General features: G+C 44.4%; 2 long non-coding RNA genes across 3 annotated transcripts; one reads left to right on the forward strand and one right to left on the reverse strand.

The window, feature by feature from the left end:
- Nucleotides 1-3,260: 3,260 nt before the first annotated feature.
- LOC134463067 (uncharacterized) lies at nucleotides 3,261-4,219 on the forward strand. Its single transcript, XR_010037622.1, has 3 exons — nucleotides 3,261-3,420; nucleotides 3,787-3,920; nucleotides 4,045-4,219. It is a non-coding gene; the product is annotated as an uncharacterized LOC134463067 (long non-coding RNA).
- Nucleotides 4,220-4,314: 95 nt separating this feature from the next.
- Nucleotides 4,315-5,933, reverse strand: LOC134463068 (uncharacterized). Of its 2 annotated transcripts, XR_010037624.1 has the most exons (3): nucleotides 5,912-5,933; nucleotides 5,308-5,480; nucleotides 4,315-4,859 (listed from the first exon to the last, which is right to left on the reverse strand). It is a non-coding gene; the product is annotated as an uncharacterized LOC134463068 (long non-coding RNA). The 2 variants fall into 2 exon arrangements; XR_010037623.1 differs by lacking the exon at nucleotides 5,912-5,933 and having other exon boundaries at nucleotides 5,308-5,491.
- Between the last annotated feature and the right edge of the window lie 13,472 nt (nucleotides 5,934-19,405).

A 19,405-nucleotide genomic window follows, 5' to 3' on the forward strand; every position in this document is an offset into this window, starting at 1 on the left:
TGAAACAATATCCATACTCTGCCTTGCATCTCTCGTGTGTGTGTGTGTGTGTGTGTGTGTGTGTGTGCGTGCGTGCGTGCGTGCGTGCGTGCGTGCGTGCGTGCGCGCGCGCGCGCTCGTGAAAAAAAAACTCTTGGCCGCAAACTGTTAAACTCACACGGCTTGGAGGGGTGCTTACATAAATTTCAACTGACTACAGTCTTCAACTGTGTGACGCTATGAATGTTTGTCTGTGGGGGAGGGGGTGATTAAACCCCTACACGCACACAAAAGAGCTCGTGGTGTGACAGGTTATCCAGCCTCCGAAGAAGGAGTCATAGTTCACAAGTGTCCACAAGCACTAATAATAATAATAATATATTTTTTTTTTTTAAACGTCTTTTTTTATTTAATTTAATTGTAGGTAGGCCTATGCAAACTGGATTGGGAGATGGTGAATGAAAGACAGAAAAAAGTCGAGTTTAAATTCACATGGTGGTCTTGTTTAGGGCTCACGCTTGTGTTATTATCAAATGCCCTATCAAATGCCCAATGCTAAATAAAACGTGCAATTTGCTGACTGTATTTCTACTACTACTAAAACTGGGGGATGGACAAGCACGGAAGCACAAACACAGGCAGACGCCTGGAGGGGCGCTTACATAGATGTCAACTAACTACAGTCTTCAACTGTGTGACGGAGTGAATGTTTGTCTGTGGGGGAGGGGGTGATTAAACCCCCACACGCACACAAAAGAGCTCTCTCTCTCTCCAACAACACAAGAGGGAGTATTCGCATTGGACGCACTTGTTTAGTCCCTCACAATGTGTAGGGCCTATGCTTGGTTGCCATATTAAAATCAGGTTTTAAGAAGAGCACACACAATCGAATCGAAAGTAGCCTATAGCCAAATATTTTAATTAAATTCGGGCGGTTGGTTGAATCATTCAACTAGCCTAATTAAAAATAGCCTATATAGTAGCCTATATAGGCTTACCACCAACAACAATTATGAAATAATGAAAACAAATTATACTATGTAGCCGCCTTTAAAGGTGGGATAGGAGATGTTTTTCTGGCACATATTTTACCATATCATCTGAAAAACTCCTCATGACGTCATAGCACCCATTGAAATAGAGTGTTTGGAAAAAAAACGAAATCTTTTGGTCCAGTGTAGAGGGCGTAGTCAGAAGAAAACGGCAACCAATAGAAGTAATACTCATCATCACTTCTATTGGTTTCTGACACGTCCATCAACCGCCAGCACTCACCCCTCCTCCCTGCGCGTTCACCGACTCGTGAACTTGACCGACCCCGCCCCCATCATTCATGCACACGCGACAAGGCTCATCATCACTCGGCTAGTAGCAAGGTAACGAGAGTTAGCAGCAGGCTGAGCTACTTGGAAACTTTGGTGGCTTTTGCAGAGCTACAGGAAGAACTTTGGCTTTTGGAACACTAGACTAACCATGTCAGGTTAACATACTCCCTTGGATTATCATCGGACTCGCAAGACCAGACTCCAACACGGGCTGAAAATTTGAAATGGGACCTGACACTCTTGGACACAGATGTCGGCTACGGCAGCGGCTTCAAATACGCTTTGGTGACCATATTTCTAATCGAGAGGTGAGATAATATATTTGTCTGTATAATATTTTGTGAATTGGTTTAGGACACAGTGGTGTCTTTTTTTAAGCAAGTATCCATTGAGAGGGGTCAGAGGATTAGCTCAAGCTCCAACATATCTAGCTGCTGCTACCTTGCTTAACATAGCTGCTACCTCAATCGCTTTATTTTTTTGTGTTTTTCCCCCCTGTGGCATTTATTCTGTGCACATGAACACGTTTTCAGAATTGCTATGTGTAACTCAGACGGTTACTCTTGTGTGTTTTGCTGCTAGTTGTGCGAACGAGCCAGACAAACCAGCTGGGAGGAGGACGGAAGCACCCCTTCTCCATCCGCGTTCAGTTGCTAAATACGGATCCACCCCGTAGTAAGTAACCTACCATGTTTACGCACACATTACTTTGACCAGCAAAGCCCATGTCTTTCTAGTGGTTTACAAAAATATATCGTTTGCATGTTTTGCTTTGGTACGTCTCTGTTGTATGACTCTGGTAATAGTTGCAAGCACAAGCACAACCTGTTCGCCGCTCCAGCATTGCAAAATAGACTGCCTTGGGTTTTCAAATGTTTACATGATTGTGGGTGTAATGTTGTTAACTCGCTGATGTCGTTTTTGAGAAGACGGTAGTTTTGCATTTGATAAATACCACCTAATGACAATGACGGCTACACGGCAGATCTTTATTGTGATGGCTACACTGAATGATCACATGGAGATGCCGGTACATTATTTGTTTTACCCTGGTTATATTGAAATGTTCTGCTTTGTCCATTCCAAGGTGTGGTGTTTTCCATAGCTGTTCCTTGCTCCTGTTTCACAACATATCAAGGCTGCCAAGTAAATGAAGAATGAATCACCGCACACTGGTAGTTTATTTTATTCATGTTTGTGGGTGTAATTTCGTCCAGTTGCAGATACTACTATCCTTTTTGGAATGATCTGCCTTTGAAAAACAAAGGTTCTATCTGACAAAAGCGAACAGATCCTGTAGTTGTAATTGATACACTAAATCAGTGTTTCTCAACCTTTTTTTTAGGCGAGGCACCCTTTCAATTCATGGAAAATTTCAAGGCACCCCAAACCAAGTAGCCATATAGTATCACATCCGATACCACACAAGCTTAGAATGTAACACATTTGGAGACACACAACCTAGTAGCACGACCTACGTTCAAAGTTGCAGCTGGGGTGACCAATATTTACTTTATTGTGCGTAAATGGCAGATCAAAGATTCCACTGACTAACATTAACTTATCAATTTTGACAAATATGTTTTATGTTATATAATTTATTTATCAGCCACGTTTCCGCGGCACCCCTGAGGGGGCCCTGCGGCACCCCAGGGTGCCCCGGCACCCCTGTTGAGAAACACTGCACTAAATTATGATATTCCTATGTGTGCGCGCGCACGCGCCAAGTTTTCAATTCAACACACTGGGACACTTTTCAGTCTTTGAGGTTGCTGGAATCAACACAGACTACCTCCATGCACCTTATCAGAACACTTTGCATGTTTTTGTATACTTGTCCCCTTTGTGTATTGCTGCTAATCTTTCTCTTTCTAGGTTCTGTTGGTTGCATGCAGATTGTGCCAGATGATTTATCTGTCTATGGTCTAAGCATGGGCTCTGCGCTAATATGCAATTTGTGCTCTTTTTTCCCTCAGGTCAACAGCCGGCAGGGTCCTTCCACAACCACATACTTATGCCAGTAAAAGCCACAGCTTTTCTCCTCCAATCCAAGAAGCCTGGACTGCAGTCACCATCTCAACACACCAACCAAGAGAAAGGTGGATGGCTCAATTCAGTATGTAGTTCTGCAAATATTCTCAAAGGTCTTCACAGCCCACCATGGTGCAGAATGCATTTACATTTATTTGTGTAAGGTCAAAACAATGCTGATTACAGAACATAACTAGGGCCATGAATGAAATTTGAGGTAGCAGCCAGCCATCACCTGATGGTGAGAGGTGGTCCTAAGATCAGAGAGAAGCAGGTTGAAATCCCATCCTTACCTCTCCCTACCTACACCTCCATCCACAGCTGAAGTGCACTTGAGCAAGGCACACAAGTCCACTTAGGTCCTGGGACTGTAGCCAACACCCTGTAAAACCCTGCTGTGTAATTTGATGTAATGAAGCCCTAATATAGTCTAACACATTGCTTGTTACAGATATGGAAAATTGCACAATAAAAGTTCCAGGACATGAAGGCTGCATACTGTGAACGTCAACCTTCAGGGCACCGTCCTGCGCAGAAGACTTTCTACCCTAAGAGGGATGGCTGACCGCAGACACTCACAACCAGGTGAGCCCAGATAAAGGAGTTATTTTTGGTGTCCCTGCCCCAACAACCCAGGTTACTTACATTTAAAATGTCACTGGAGCTACTGTCAGATATGTGATTTCTAATTCTGTTTATCTTTTTACAGCACAGACGCCTCCAACCTCAAACTAGGCCCTTCACAGTTGCTGAACTTACCCACCTTCCCAGAGTTTTTGTGTGGTAATGACAACTGTAAATATAGTATAAAGTAATGTATCTAGTGTCATGTGTAATACATTGTTTAAATTGTCCATACATTTCAATGACAGTAAATATTGGTGGACACAATTTGACTGTGTGGCTTTTTTTTATTCATTCTCTGACTGAAACTGCATGGTTACATAATTTATATATTCCACAAGACCACAATCAGAAGAACATTTGACAGGTTGCATTTATTTTCTATGTATGAAAAAAACAATGGTAACAAGACAAACGTGGTTCCAAACCAAAAAGGTGAGATGTACAGATGAATGCTCCTACAGATAATGAAAAATAATAAAAGTCTGCACACTGCCGGTTTGTGTGTTTTATACCGTACTCTGTATAAACCTTTTATATTGCTCTAGTGGAGCAGGGTAACCCTGGCTAATCCTGGGTATTGTACTGTGTATTACAACGTCAGCCCTGTTCAAGTGCCCCATACTGTCTGTAGGCTGCATGCCTGAAGAGACCGTTTCTCTCACCTGGTCCTACATCAGCCCAAAGTCTTATCAAAACTGAGAACACCACAGCATTTCCTTTCAATGTTCATGGGCATCTCCTTACAGATTGCGCAGAGGCGCCAGGTTGGTTGTGCTACTGGGCTGTGACTGAGGACCAGATGTCATGTGCCAGGTCGAACATCAAACTGGGGTCACGGGTCAGGGCACGCTGCAGTAACCGATGGGATTGCTTCAAATTCAATGATTGAATCAAGGCCTGCAAAGCAATAAATACATTTTATGTAGTGCATTTTCTATTTGATGATGGGGACTAAATAACTCTATTGACAATAAGACCAATATGGACATAAGCAATCATTATTGTGTATATAAATAAAGATGTGCCAATTATATGCATACAACATTTTCAGTCAATTTCTTACAAACTGGTGTTGTGCCAGGGGTTACACAGATGTATGAAGTAGATGGGCTTTTATGGATGTACTTGAACTACCACTGGTGTTGTGTACCTACAACCATGTAATATCACACTACTACTCATAGGAGTAGAAATATTGTAATGGTTATCACAACAGGTGTACTCGTGTAGCCTACTCGTGTTGCGATATAGAGTACATCCGTTGTGATAACATCCATTACAATACTTACACATCTGGAGGAATACAGCAGGACAATGTTATTGAGGGATGAATGTACATCCTTACAGTTAGCAGGGCGTCAATTCTGTTGGAGTCTCCCTAATCAATACCCCCGACCTCTGCTGCGTCTATCTTCCTCCTCCTCCATCTCTGGCCATCGGTCCTACTGGGCTGTTAGGTCGTTATGATTGTGATGGGCCAGGAAAGTCAGAGCTGGAGCTCTCGTGGTCGTGGAAGGTCTAAAGCATATGAAAATATCAGCCAAAACAATTTCATTAGCGTTGATCAGTTCGGTTGTTTTTCTTTACTCCCTCTGTCCCTGTGTCTGCGCGTGCGACAACCCAAGTGAAATCTGAAGTCATAGCCTAAAACACTACGGATTGTGGTGTCGGGTATATATAAATACAATACAATAGTAAAATGTATACTGCGGTACACATCTGTCAAAATAAATCCATGTGTCAGTACTGTAGCTACTGGCTAGAACTACTGTCTAGGGATGACAGTATAGCATCTGTCATCAGTGTTAGGAAGTTAGAATGAGATATCTAAGTAACACGTATCAAGTCAAGTTCAATAACTAATCTAGTATACATCTACTGTCATCAATATTTCTTGAAATGGCAACCATGACGGCCTGTGCGTTTATTGTGATGTTGAACATTCTTACCGTAGCCGGAGACAGTGCCATGGCTGGGAAGTTAGCTTGGCTAGTCGCTTTGTCGTGCCTTCTAGCCCGCCCCCCCGCCTCGTGAGCTCTCGTGGGTTCCCGGTATAATCCGAACACTTGACAGACTGCATGCGCGTTCATGTGTTTTGAAGGCGTGGCTTTGAGGGGAGGGCTGAAGGGAGAGGCGGGCTGTGTATTTTCAAAAATATAGCTCACAGGAACCGTTTTTCAAAGATCTCCAACCCTACCTTTAACAATAGAAGTAATTAGGCCTATTAATGAATTCGTTTGCCAAAAAAATAGGCCTAAGCAAAAAAAAAAAAAAAAAGAATTTCACACTTATCTTAACACTTATCATACTGTCACAGGTGGGGGGTGCGCGTTTGACAGCGGCACCCGCACTTAATACCAACTACCCCGAGGAGCATTGTACACATCAGGAAACACCAAGACAACAAAGTCATTTAAATCAAGTATTTATTTTCTATTTGGAGACATAGTTCTGTATGCATGTGTGTGTGTGTGTGTGTGTGTGTGTGTGTGTGCGCGCGTGTGTGTGGATGTGTAACCAGTTCTCTGTCCGCGGGGTCCAATGGTCCAATGTCTCTGATCAGCACCTCAAACCTCTCACTCGGTCCGTGCGCATCGTAGCCTCCGACAGGTTGGGCGGGGCCACCTGGCTCGTCTGGGCACGCGGAGGCGGATCAGCTGGTGGAGATAGGAGAAGGGTAAACAGGCTTCCAGTCTCTGAATTCGTATGAATAACGCACAGGGGGATGCTAACTCCCATCACCAATTGTGAATAAAATATGCCTACACAGCACGAGTAACTAAGCTACTTATTTAAAGGAGCACACGTGAGCAGCACAGCAACCAACACAGCACACATAAAACGATGGTGTAGGGGTGGCCATCCTCGCTGCGCAAAAAGTCTTTTCCGATCGTGCATTCGCTGGGTCCGGGAGTGAGAGAGTGAGTGAGTAACAGACAGAGCGGGCCAGGGGCAGCGCACACAGCGGGGAGGAGGCTTCAAGTTGAAGGCTATGGTGACCAGGCGCGGCACTTAACTTCGGTGGTGAGCGTCCTCCACCACCAGCTTTCCAACGCAACCTCTTCGTGACTCTGGCCGCAAACCTCGTTCAGGCAATATGCCGTCCGCGCCATTCGTAGTCGTCTGTTGCTTGTGTCGTCCAAAGGACCGAACGCGTGCCCCATCTTCTCCTGGCCCCATCCGGATACCGGCGTGCAGCTCACCCCCCTCCCAAGGCTGCCCCCCGGCCGCGGTAGTCTCTCCGACCCTTCTCTTGTGCGGTAGCTGTGCGTCTCGTCCTCCTCCGGATCCTCCTCGCCATCTTGCCACCTGCATTCAAAAAGCCCATACCCACCCCGTACACCCAATCACCTTTCTCCCTCTTCCCATTGGCACCTGCAAACATTTGCAATCAGTGAGAATAACAGTTAGTCCAAGTTTGTCACCCCCGTGACAATACGACTGCTGTGTTTTTTTTTTTTTTAAAGGCAGTGCACAGCCTTTTGTGACACGTCGTGGTGTGACAGGTTATCCAGCCTCCAAAGAAGCGGTCATAAGTGTTCACAATCCGTTCCTGGCATGAATGCAGAATAATAAAAACAAAACACCGTCGACTGGCGGTCTTGTTTAGGGCTCGCGCGTGTGTTATTATCAAATGCCCAATGTTACGTGCAACACAATGTCGTCGCCAAATTTAAAATTCGATCTCTCTCATGCTGGCGTTACGGGACACACTTAATTACAATGGTGTTCCTGTCTGATTGAGTCGGTTTTAATTGTCTTTACCGGTTCAAATTGTAGTAGGTATGCAAACTCTGTATCCTGAGGATACCCGTTCCTGGCTTGAATAGTGCTGAAATAAGTTAGAGACGGATTGGGAGACGGTGAATGCAAGACAGAAAAAAAGTCGAGTTTAAATTCACATTGTGGTCTTGTTTAGGGCTCACACTTGTGTTATTATCAAATGCCCTATCAAATGCCCAATGCTAAATAAAACATGCAATTTGCTGACTGTATTTCTACTACTACTAAAACTGGGGGACGGGCAAGGACGGAAGCACAAACAGACCACAGACACAGGCAGACGCTGCTCTGCAAAAGCGGTGCTATACTGCCCCCCGTATTCCGAATGGCCACAGGGTGTAATGATCACGGTACGCTGCCGCGGCCCGGCACGGTAATGAGCAGATTGAAGTTACACCATCTGTAGGTCGGTCTTCAGTTTTAGGTCTTATTGCCTTTGCAGTGACAAACAGGTGGTTTAGCATACACTGTTGGAGGTTTCAATATTGAGTGTCTTTCTGTCTCTGCCACAGAAATGTGCATGTTGATAGTTGGGCCTGCTGTGTCTGATAAGGGGTGCCTGCAGAAGACCTTGGGCTACTTACAGAGAGCCTCTGAGACAAACAGGAGCCATCCGTATGTTTTAATATCTATAGCATACGTGTCAGAACACTCAATTTTAGTATACGTGTCTGATTTAGAGGTGGACTATATGAACTTGTTCCACCATTTTGTCCTTTGTCATTTTTCGCGATATAGGATGCTGTTCATTGAGAACCTTACTTCGACATGAGACTTTGTCATTTTCTTTTCCCCTCTGTCCACCAATTTTCCTGCTTCATTCTACTCCAGATTTTTTTTTTTCTTTGCATAATGGGATATGCGTATGCGGTGTGCCGTACAATTTGTACAACCCTTTCACAGGGTCTGGCAGTATCACTGCCGCTGCCGAGCTAGTGTAAACATCTACACATAGGACACTGTTATCTTTGCTGGGGTGACCTTGTCAAGCGCCTCTGTGTATTCAGAGTCTAGTTTTTGCTAGTTTATCAGAGTCTACATTGTGCTCCAGTCATTAAAATAAAGTTCCAGATCATAATTGCATTGGAAATGACTAGTTGAGTACTACCACCCAACTTCTAGGTTTTTTGAAACCAAACCCATGATCCATTGATCAATAACGCATCAAAATAGAACATAATAAGGCAAGAAATTCGATGAAATAAAACAAATAAATAAGTCATAGTTAAAAGTCAATCAAAACAAAATGACAACCTAAATTTCTAGAAATGTTCAGCACATGTGATCTAACTCTCAGACCAGGTCCAAATTAGGTTTACTCACAGCACCTTTGGGCCATCAAATAACGCCTGCGTTATTTCAAGATCTCAAACAGTTCGTCGGACTAGGTGACCTCACATCAGAGACTGTAGTCAGCAGCACTGGAGCTCCACAAGGAACGGTGCTTTCCCCCGTGCTGTTCACCCTGTACACCACTGACTTCAACTACAACACGAAGACCTGCCACATGCAAAAGTTCTCGGATGACACGGCCATTGTTGGATGCATCAAAGATGGGCAGGAGGGGGAGTACAGGGGACTGGTGGAGAACTTTGTCAAATGGTGCAGATCCAACCAGCTGCGGCTGAACACCACCAAAACCAAAGAAATGGTGATTGACTTCAGGCGAACCACCCCACCCCTGGTGCCTGTCTCTATCGAGGGGGAGACTGTGGAGACAGTCTCCACATACAAGTACCTGGGTGTTCACCTGGACTCTAAACTGGACTGGTCTGCCAACTCACATGCACTGTACAAGAAAGGCCAGAGCAGACTCTACTTTCTGAGAAAGCTGAGATCTTTCAATGTCTGCAACAGACTCCTGCAGATGTTCTACCAGTCTGCCATGGCCAGTGTGCTCTCCTATGCTGTGGCATGCTGGGGTGGCAGCATTAGGAAAAGAGATGCTGGACGGCTCGACAGGCTGGTGAGGAAAGCAGGGTCTGTTGTAGGCACAGAACTGGACGCCCTCACAACCACAGCCGACAAGAGGACACTTGGCAGATTGGACTCTATTTTGGACAACGACAAGCACCCACTGTACCCAGTCCTCAACAACCAGAGAAGCCTGTTCAGCTACAGACTGCGCGCCATCTCCTGCAAGACAGACAGGCTGCGGAAGTCCTTTGTACCCAGGGCCATTCAGCTTTTCAACATTGCACAGAAGGACACACAAAGAGAGATCATCATAGGGGACTGGACTGCATAAACAGATCCCACTCCTGCATACTCTTTTTACCTGGACTCTCTACCCTTCGACTCCTTGTCAGTGGAATGCACAGCTGAGTGTGTGTGTGTGTGTGTGTGTGTGTGTGTGTGTGTGTGTGTGGGTAGATACTCAGTTTGCGATGTGTGTAACCCCCCTGACTACTGATACTCCTGGACTATGTACACTTTATTTTTGGTGTGTGTGTGTGTGTGTGTGTGTGTGGGTGTGTGGGTGTGTGTGTGTGGAGTGACACAGGGGGTGACGTGTGTTTAACCCCCCATCTCTTTTTCTAAGGAATACAATGGACATTGTTCTAGGAAAGAGACTATGGACACTCCTGGACACTTTATGGCCACCTTGTCTTGGCTACTATGTGCCACTTAGCTAAGGCACATGTGAACACTGTGGACACTTTACACTTTATATTGTTGGTGTGTGTGTGTGTGTGTGTGTGTGTGTGTGTGTGTGTGTGAGATAGAGAGAGAGAGATGCCTTGGCAATAAGTATGCAACAGCGACCTATATATGATTATTTTATTTTATGTGTAAATATGTGTGTTATGTCTTGTGGACAATGTCTTTATGTCTTTATTTATGTGTGTATGCTACTTGACACCTTAATTTCCCCCTGGGATCAATAAACGATACTCTACTCTCTCTCTACTCTAACCCACTGTTCTTTTAAAAAAAAAAAAGAAGAACAAGGAGAAAGCTTCATCTATTCTTTAGAAGAAACAAAGACATTTCGGTACAGTAAATCATGAAAGCAAACTCTTTTGCAAAGTTAACATGTTCAGGATAATCCATTTAAGACAATGCAGTAGCCCCTTAATGCACGCCGTACCTCCTGTGGCACGCTGTAATAGACATTGAAAGTCAACTACTATAGTACTACACTACCTTGACAGTGTACGGGGCCTTTAGTAATACATTATGACTTGGTCATTGCCATTCTGGTAACATCTAATTTATAATGCCGTGTCTTAAAGGCTTAAACATTAACATGTTAACTTTCAATTGAAAACAGTAAAGAAACAAACATAACTCCACAACCCTGTTTTCTCTCCAACAGAGATCCATATTACTATATGGTATCGGCTATCTGAGACATTAACTGCTCAGTGAGTAATCCAAATGCAAATAGCTTTTTCACACTAGTTTTGCTATAATTTCCGAGTTTTCAGATCTACATTTTTTTATTTATTTTTTTCTTGTGGGCAATGCCTTGCCCAGTGACCCTTTTCTCCACATACAAAGCATTTATCAAGTCTTTTCTACACTCGCCTCCAAAAGAGTTGTCGCCTACCCATCTGTTTGGAATAACAGCTAATAACCTGACTTTCAATTAATCACTTGGCTTCAGAAGTCACTCATATGAAAGCTACAACCCTCTCGAATGAAAATGTATGTACAAAAATAAATTTCATGCACCAAAGAAAGTTTAACCCTTTATTGAACACAGACAGGGCAGATTTTGACAAGACAAAAGTTTTGTCGCCTATCGAACATAATGTGAAAATGAGCAGATAAGTCACTTCAAAACACGTCAAATGCGCAGATCGGGTGTCATACTTAATCACTGATTCACTCACACCTCTCCAGAAAATCAACTTTGGCCTTAGGTGTATGTTTAGGGTCATTGTAATCATGGAAAGCAACACAATGAAAATCAATGGAGTTCAATGAGAGGTGGTGACATATTTGCTATTCGTAGAGCAATACATTTTTAACTTCATGATGTAATCAATGATAAAAGCCCTCACACACTAGCAGCATGCATGCAGCTCCACATAAGAGCTGTATCCCTCCCATGTTTGACTTTAGGCACCATGTATTTTTTCCAAATTCTTCACCTTTAACACCAAAGAAGTCTCTCCCACTGTCCTGTCTCAAAAAAGCCAGCCAAGAGTATGTCAGGCCTAATTCTGACAAAAATGAAGGCGAATGGGACTCATACTCTGAAGTCATGATCCCAATATCAGCCATTTTAGAACTGATAGCATCAAAACTGTATGGTGTTGGAGATGAAGAATATGAAAAAAGAAAAATGGTACATAAAGTGAAACATGGTACAGATACAGCTCTTATGAGGAGCTGCATGCATGCTGCTGGTGTGTGAGGGCTTTTATCATTGATTATTATATGGTTGTGACGTCATCGGTCGAATGCTCCATTCATTTCAACGGGGCTCCCCAACGTTCACACGTCTGTTATTTTTCGATAACGGACGGGTTGGTCTATAACAGACCGCTGTCAATGGCAACAAGACTTTTCACTGCTAAAGCGACTTTTCAACAAGACTCTAATCAGCTGCTGTGATAGACAACACCTGTTGTCCTGGCTACCTAGCTGTTAGCGGTGTTCCACAACGGCACTGTTTTGTTTTGCGCAGCAACAATCTTTTGACATTAAAAACTATAATAGCCTAGACCTCACATTAAATAGGCCTAAAGAAATGTCCCCGCCATGTGTGAATCATTTAGCCATATAATAAGCGGGTTAACTTTCGGCGAGTCGGTCGCTTTGTGGAATAGCAGCACTTCAGAGAGAACAAGACCCCTCCGCTCCGCGTCGGGGTCTAAAGATTCTCTCTGTCGTGCTGCTATTCCACGGTAGCGACCTTCTCGCCGAACGTTAACTCTTACTTAAATCATGAATTTAAACATGTATTGCTCTACGAATAGCGAATATGTCACGATCTCTCATTGAACTCCATTGATTTTCATTGTGTTGCTTTCCATGATTACAATGACCCTAAACATACACCTAAGGCCAAAGTCGATTTTCTGGAGAGGTGAGAGTGATTCAGTGATTAAGTATGACACCCAATCTGCGTATTTGTAGTGTGTGACTTATCTGCTCATTTTCACATTATGTTCGATAGGCGACAAAACTTTTGTCTTGTGAAAATCTGCCCCGTCTGTGTTCAATAAAGGGTCAATCTTTCTTTGGTGCATGACATTTATTTTTGTACATACATTTTCATTCGGGAGGGTTGTAGCTTTCATATGAGTGACTTCTGAAGCCAAGTGATTAATTGAAATTCAGGTTATTAGCTGTTATTCCAAACAGATGGGTAGGCGACAACTCTTTTGGAGGCGAGTGTATTCGTATCGCTTTATCCAATAACACAAAAGTACTATTGCCGTAGGGTCTTCTTTTTTTACTACTTCCCAGTCCTTGCATTGCATTTCAGCAAGGAACTTTTCACTTCTTTTGCTGTTACTGCCCCCCATTTTGTCTCTATGAATTTAGTCCAACGTCACAACACCTACAGTGCCTCTATTGTTGGATACACTTTTCAACAAGATAGCGATCATCGATCGTTTGTGGTAAGATTCACTTCAACCTCCGAGGATACGTGCCCCTCACAGGTGGAATCTTCTTGCATACAGGCTTCCACAAAGACTCGCTATTTGAACCTTGTTGTATTGGTATGAAACGTATTACCGAGTGGTAATACGAATCCTTGTTCGTCCCAACTGTCCGAATGACAAACGGCGTCGTCCAAATAAACCGCGCACCCCTGCAGCCCCCCAACGACCCTATTCATGAGCCGTTGGAAGGTTGCAGGGGCATTCCGCAAACCGAAGCTCATTCGAGTATATGAATACAATCCGGAAGAGGTAATGAATGCAGATATCTCCTGCGCTCTCTGCGTCAACGGCACCTGATAGTACCCCTTAAGTAAATCAAATTTGCTGACGTAACGAGCACTCCCAACCTGGTCCACACAGTCCTCGATACGTGGCAATGGAAAAGAATCTGGTCTAGTCACAGCATTTACTTTCCTATAATCCGTGCAGAATCTATAGGTGTTGTCTGACTTTTTAACCAGTAGACATGGCGATGCCCAACTGGAGTAAGATGGCTTGGCGAGACCATGATCAAGCAGATACTGTACACTGTCCTCCATACTCTTCTGCTTATCGGGAGCCACTCGATAGAATCTTTGTCGTATTGGGCGGGCACCCTGTGTGTCAATGTCATGCTCAATTAGTGTGGTACAGGTTGGAGTGTCGGAAAACAAAGGCAAAAACTCAAAAATTAAATCCGACAACTGTTTACGCTGTACCCCACTTAAATGACCCAGGAGACTATCTAGCTCCTTTAACTGCTGAGTATTATCCAAGCGCCCATGTAATACTGAATCGTCAGGTGCGCGCACTTCATCCGAAGCTGCCACCTCCGGCCAATTGAGCGGCTCGCCAACCCCAACGACTAGACCCACCGGACTCGCAGCAATCCCACCCGCCTTTTCGGAACCTGCAGAATGGTAAGGCTTGAGTAAATTCACATGACACAGTTGCTGTGATCGTTTACGATCAGGAGTTGACAGTAGATAATTGAGATCTGACACTTGGCTCATAACAGTAAATGGACCAGAGTATTTTGCTGTAAATGGTGACCCCGGAATGGGCAGCAAAGCTAAAACTTGATCACCCGGATTGAAAACTCTGATCTTCGCTTTACGGTCATAACGCAGCTTCATTTTCACCTGAGCTTTAGTCAAATGCTCTGTCGCCTCTTTCCATGCAAGCAACAGCCTACGACGAAAACCATCTACATACTCAGTGAAACTGGCGGGAGTGTTCTGCAGATCCAGATTGGCGTTTAAAACAGACAGTGAGGTTCGGACTTTGTGGCCAAAGACTAGGTCATTAGGACTAAAACCAGTGCTTTCCTGCACTACACCACGCGCAGACAACAAGAGCCATGGCAACGCCTCCTCCCAATCTCTCCGCATCTCCACACAGTAAGCGCGCAAGAGAGACTTCAACGTGGCATGCCAGCGCTCCAATGCCCCCTGACTCTGTGCGTGATAAGCGCTGCTCAAATTGTGCTTCACCTGCATCGACTTCAACGCTGCAGCAAATGTTCTGGAGGTAAAGTTAGACCCTCTGTCGCTCTGAATTACCTTTGGAATGCCAAAGACAGAAATGAATTGAGACAAACACTTCAATATTGATCTTGTGGTAATTGTTCTCAAGGCATACGCTGCTGGATAACGAGTGGCCTGGCACATAATGGTAAAGAGGTACACACAACCAGATTTCGAAGGGGGTAGTGGCCCTACACAATCAATAATGAGATGCTCAAATGGTGTGCCAACAGACGGAATAGGTTGAAGTGGTGCAGGTTTAATGGGAGTACTCTGTTTCGCAACCTGGCAAACATGACATGCTTTGACAAATCTAGATACATGGCGTTTCATCCGTGGCCAGTAAAAATGTTCCAAAAGACGTCGGTACGTTTTCTTAACTCCAAAATGCCCAGATTCTGCTCCATGGGCTGTTCTCAAAATCAAATCACGGTATTTGTCAGGTACCATCACTTGAATCACCTGACCTGCCACTTCAGGATCAACACCTGGCAACCACGTATGCAGCAAAACGCCATTTCGAATGAAGTAACCCATCGTTGGATCAGTAGAAGCTAAAGCAAAATATTTCTCAAAGCTCTGATCATTCTTTTGTGCCTCAATTAAATCTTGACATGATAGAGGTTCAGGCAGCTCAGGAACAAAAATAGGCACAGACTTGGATACATCCGACGATTGCGTCTGTGCGCGAGACATGGCCCTAGTCACAGCGCAAGCAGTAAACACTTCTGGGAATTCTTGACAACACGCGTCTGGCTCCTCTACAGATAGCGGTACAGGTGTAACAACTGGAGGTGGAGAAACTAAACACCCACCCAAATTGTTCCCCAGAATTACATGGATATCCTGCATAGGCAGAGACGGTCTCACAGCAATAGTTACCTCCCCATTCACAAATCCTGAACACAAGTGAATTTTGTGCAACGGTACAGAAAATGACTGCATGCCTATTCCTCTAATTAAAACGCACTTCCCAGTGTCAGATGCTGTGGAAAATGGCAAAACTCCTCCAGAAATGAAACTCTCAGATGCCCCAGTGTCTCTTAAGATTTTAACTGGAACTTTTTGTGTCTCTCCAACCAATGACACCCAACCATCACTAACGAATGGAGCGAAATCAGACGCAGCTGACTCTGATTGAGTCTGCTCGTCTGCCACAGATGCGCCATCTTCAATCACTTGCTCACAATTCACTTCCAAACGAGGTAACGGGGTTAGATCAGAGACACCAAAATCAACTGGATGCACAACAGAAACACACCCAGCAGCCTTGGCATTAGATTTACGGCCTTTCAACAGCGGGCAGTCCTTTTTCCAATGTCCCTCCTGCAAACAGTAATGACATTTATCCGTCGGACTTGGGCGAGATTTGCTACTTCCATTGTCAAATTTGGGAACATTACTGGAATTGCCATAATTGGACCGATTTGAACTACGACCATAACGAGGAGGAGAACGCTGTGGAGGAGAACGAGCAGGATCATAACGCTGGTGGCTATTAGGCCTATACCGTGGAGGACTGCTGTAAGGCATACGTTTATGCGTTAACACAAAAGTATCAGCAAGCGAGGCCGCTTCCTCCACTGACTTTGCCTTTTGCTCATTAATGTAGGTAGCAATTCGATCTGGTACAATGTTCTTAAACTGCTCCAAAATCAACAAATCACGCAAGTCTTCGTAAGTTGAGACAGACTCAGAAGTAAGCCACCGGTTAAAATAAGTACTCAATTCTCTTGCCACTTCAGCATGAGTCTGATTATCACGTTTACGCCAGTTTCTGAAACGTTGTCTGTAAGCTTCTGGATTCAGTTCATAACATTTCAAGACCGCTTTTTTCACCTCAGCATACTTGTGCCTATCAACAGGTGTCAATGCCAAATATGCCTCCCGTGCGCGTCCTACTAGTACAGTTTGCAAAAGCACCGTTCTATCCTCTTCACTCCACTTTTTATCAGAGGCCATTTGTTCAAACAGTGAGAAAAACACGTCTGGGTCACGTTCATCAAACTTTGGCACGTACTTTACCATGCTATCCATACTTGACCCGGACAGATTTCCACTAATTTTACCTTCTGATATTAGTTTCAAACGGTCCTGTTCAACTTTAATTTTCTCAAGCTGTACTGTAAGGTCCATTTCACCTTTTTTCAAATCCATTTCTTTTTCAAATTTAAGTTTCTCCATATCTGCTTGCTGTTGCAACTCCCGTTCCAATTTGATTCTTTCCACATCCGCTCGCTGCTGCAATTCTCGTTCCAATTTAATTTTATCCAAATCTGCTTGCTGTTGCAATTTACGCTTTTCCAGTTCAAACAGACGTTCTTTCTCCTTAGCCTGTTGCGCCCACTCAAATTCAAGTGCCTTCATCTCTCTTTGTTGCTCAAACGTCAATGTGCCTACCCTCTCTGACTGCATAGGCTCTGACATACCCTTCACATGAGAGTCACCACCTTTTCCTGAAGGCAAAATGTCCTGCTCACACAAAAACTCGTGAATGGAGTCACGCAAGGCCCCCTTCTTACCAGTTTTAATGGCTGACGACAATTCCATGCCATACTTTTCTGCCAATTGCAACAATTGTTCCTTATTAAGGGCATACAACAATTTTTCAGATGGTGCTTCCACAAAAGCCTCCATCCTGCTCAACCCAGGCCGTCAGTACCAACCTGGCTACTGTACCAAACCAAACTTAAACTACTGAAATAACAGTCAACTCAAAACTAGCTCTACTTAAGCTAGGCTCTCTCTCCCCAACCAATCCAACCAGGTCTCTAAAACATTACAGTTATGTTAACACAGCAAACTAACCTCGGAGCATCCCCCTAAACATTTTCCCCCCACTAGACTAATCTATTTTCACACAGAGCCCGAGGACGAGGATCATTTACTCACCAATACCTGTGGAGACGTACCATCCCGACAAAGCCGATTCAGCCGTTTCTCCAAGGCGGTGCCCTCGCCCAGGCTCTGTGACAGCAGGAACCTAGAACCCGTACTAGATGGGGATAAAGGCAGCAGCTCCTCAGAGGTTGAATGCAATGCTACAAACTGCAATGAAACTAAACCAAGATGGCTGGAACAAACAAATCAATTGTTCACCTACACTTGCACGGTCCAACAAAAATCCAAAAGCACAAACCAGTATAGGTCCCCCAATTTAACTGATAACAGGCCCTAACTGACTATCAGCAGTTCACAATTAGTAACTCAGCTCTACTCACCTTCCTACGCTCCAAAAGCCAGTAGAAGGAATACTTGTAGCCAAATACACAATACAAAGAGCTCTACGCACCTTCCTACGCTGCCATAGCCAGTAGAAGGAATTACCATAGCCTAAAGTTACTACCAAAGATCGGATGAGCCCCCATATGTCACAACCACTGGCTCGTTAGTGGCTGTAACATTAAGGGAGACCACACCGATTTGTACATTTTAACCAAAAGATTCTTTATTTACAAAGTGTATCAGTCATCAGTAATGTGAATTAACCAAAGAGTGTATCAGTAAATGAGTGTTGTCCAAAAGGGTGCAAGTGTGGTGCAAGTCCCGGCTGTCGTAGGCCTGACCATACGGTCGCCTCACGAATGTGCCTGTGGGATGAGAGAGAGAGAGAGAGAGAGAATGCTGATGGGAGGCCTTTTATAGGCCACCCAATCAGCAGCCCTCTGAGATGAACATCCTGTCAGGCCAGCTCCACCTGCTGGTCGGAGGACTAAAGTGCCCCAAACACTAACCGGCAGAGCCGGGCATGACAGTTTGTGTGAGACTGCGTTGGTGCTGCCATCCTGCTCCTCCCCTTACTATTTAAGGACAACGCAGGCAAAGTCTATGCCCTGAGCAAGGTAACAAGAGAGTGTGTGTGTGTGTGTGTGTGTGTGTGTGTGTGTGTGTGTCCATTTACTCTTAACAATCAAGTCCCAACCTGACACTTTACTCTGGCTTCTTTCAGGACTTTTTTTTCCTTCTCGCAATTTGACTGTGATCTTTGCTTTTTGATAATGTGTTGACTGTGTACTGAATTTAATTATTTAGGTCCACGGTTAATTGTATGGCCTTTCCTGTTTCTCAGGAGTCCAGAGCTGCAACCCCAGTCCTCTAGCCTGGCAACGCCATCCATGTATTCCACGCAAAGATTTTGGCTCCGCACATCGTCTGGCAAAAGCCTTGAGCTCGGTTCTCTCAGTGTTTCGTCAATCAGCAAACAGTTCAGAGTGGTGACGTAGAACTCACCTGCAAGCTCTGTTACTGATTGGTTAAGGTAACTATATTCACGGTTTCATTTTGTTATTTGTACGCTTTTGCGACGCTATAACGTAACAGGCATACTAATAAAGCACAATATGGGTTTTGAGTTTGGAACTCCAATTAATTTAAATGATAGAGTAAGATCAGACCATCTCCCACCATCCACGGAGACGGATTCCTAATGGCTTTTGCCAGACTGATTGACGGAGTCAACAGTCGGCTATTCGCCCAGGCTACCAATCCTCCTCCTTCAGGGTAAGATATTTGGGGACTGCGAGTGGTGCTT

This window comes from Engraulis encrasicolus, chromosome 14 (genome assembly GCF_034702125.1).
Source record: "Engraulis encrasicolus isolate BLACKSEA-1 chromosome 14, IST_EnEncr_1.0, whole genome shotgun sequence".
In the NCBI taxonomy this organism is placed as follows: Eukaryota; Metazoa; Chordata; class Actinopteri; order Clupeiformes; family Engraulidae; genus Engraulis; species Engraulis encrasicolus.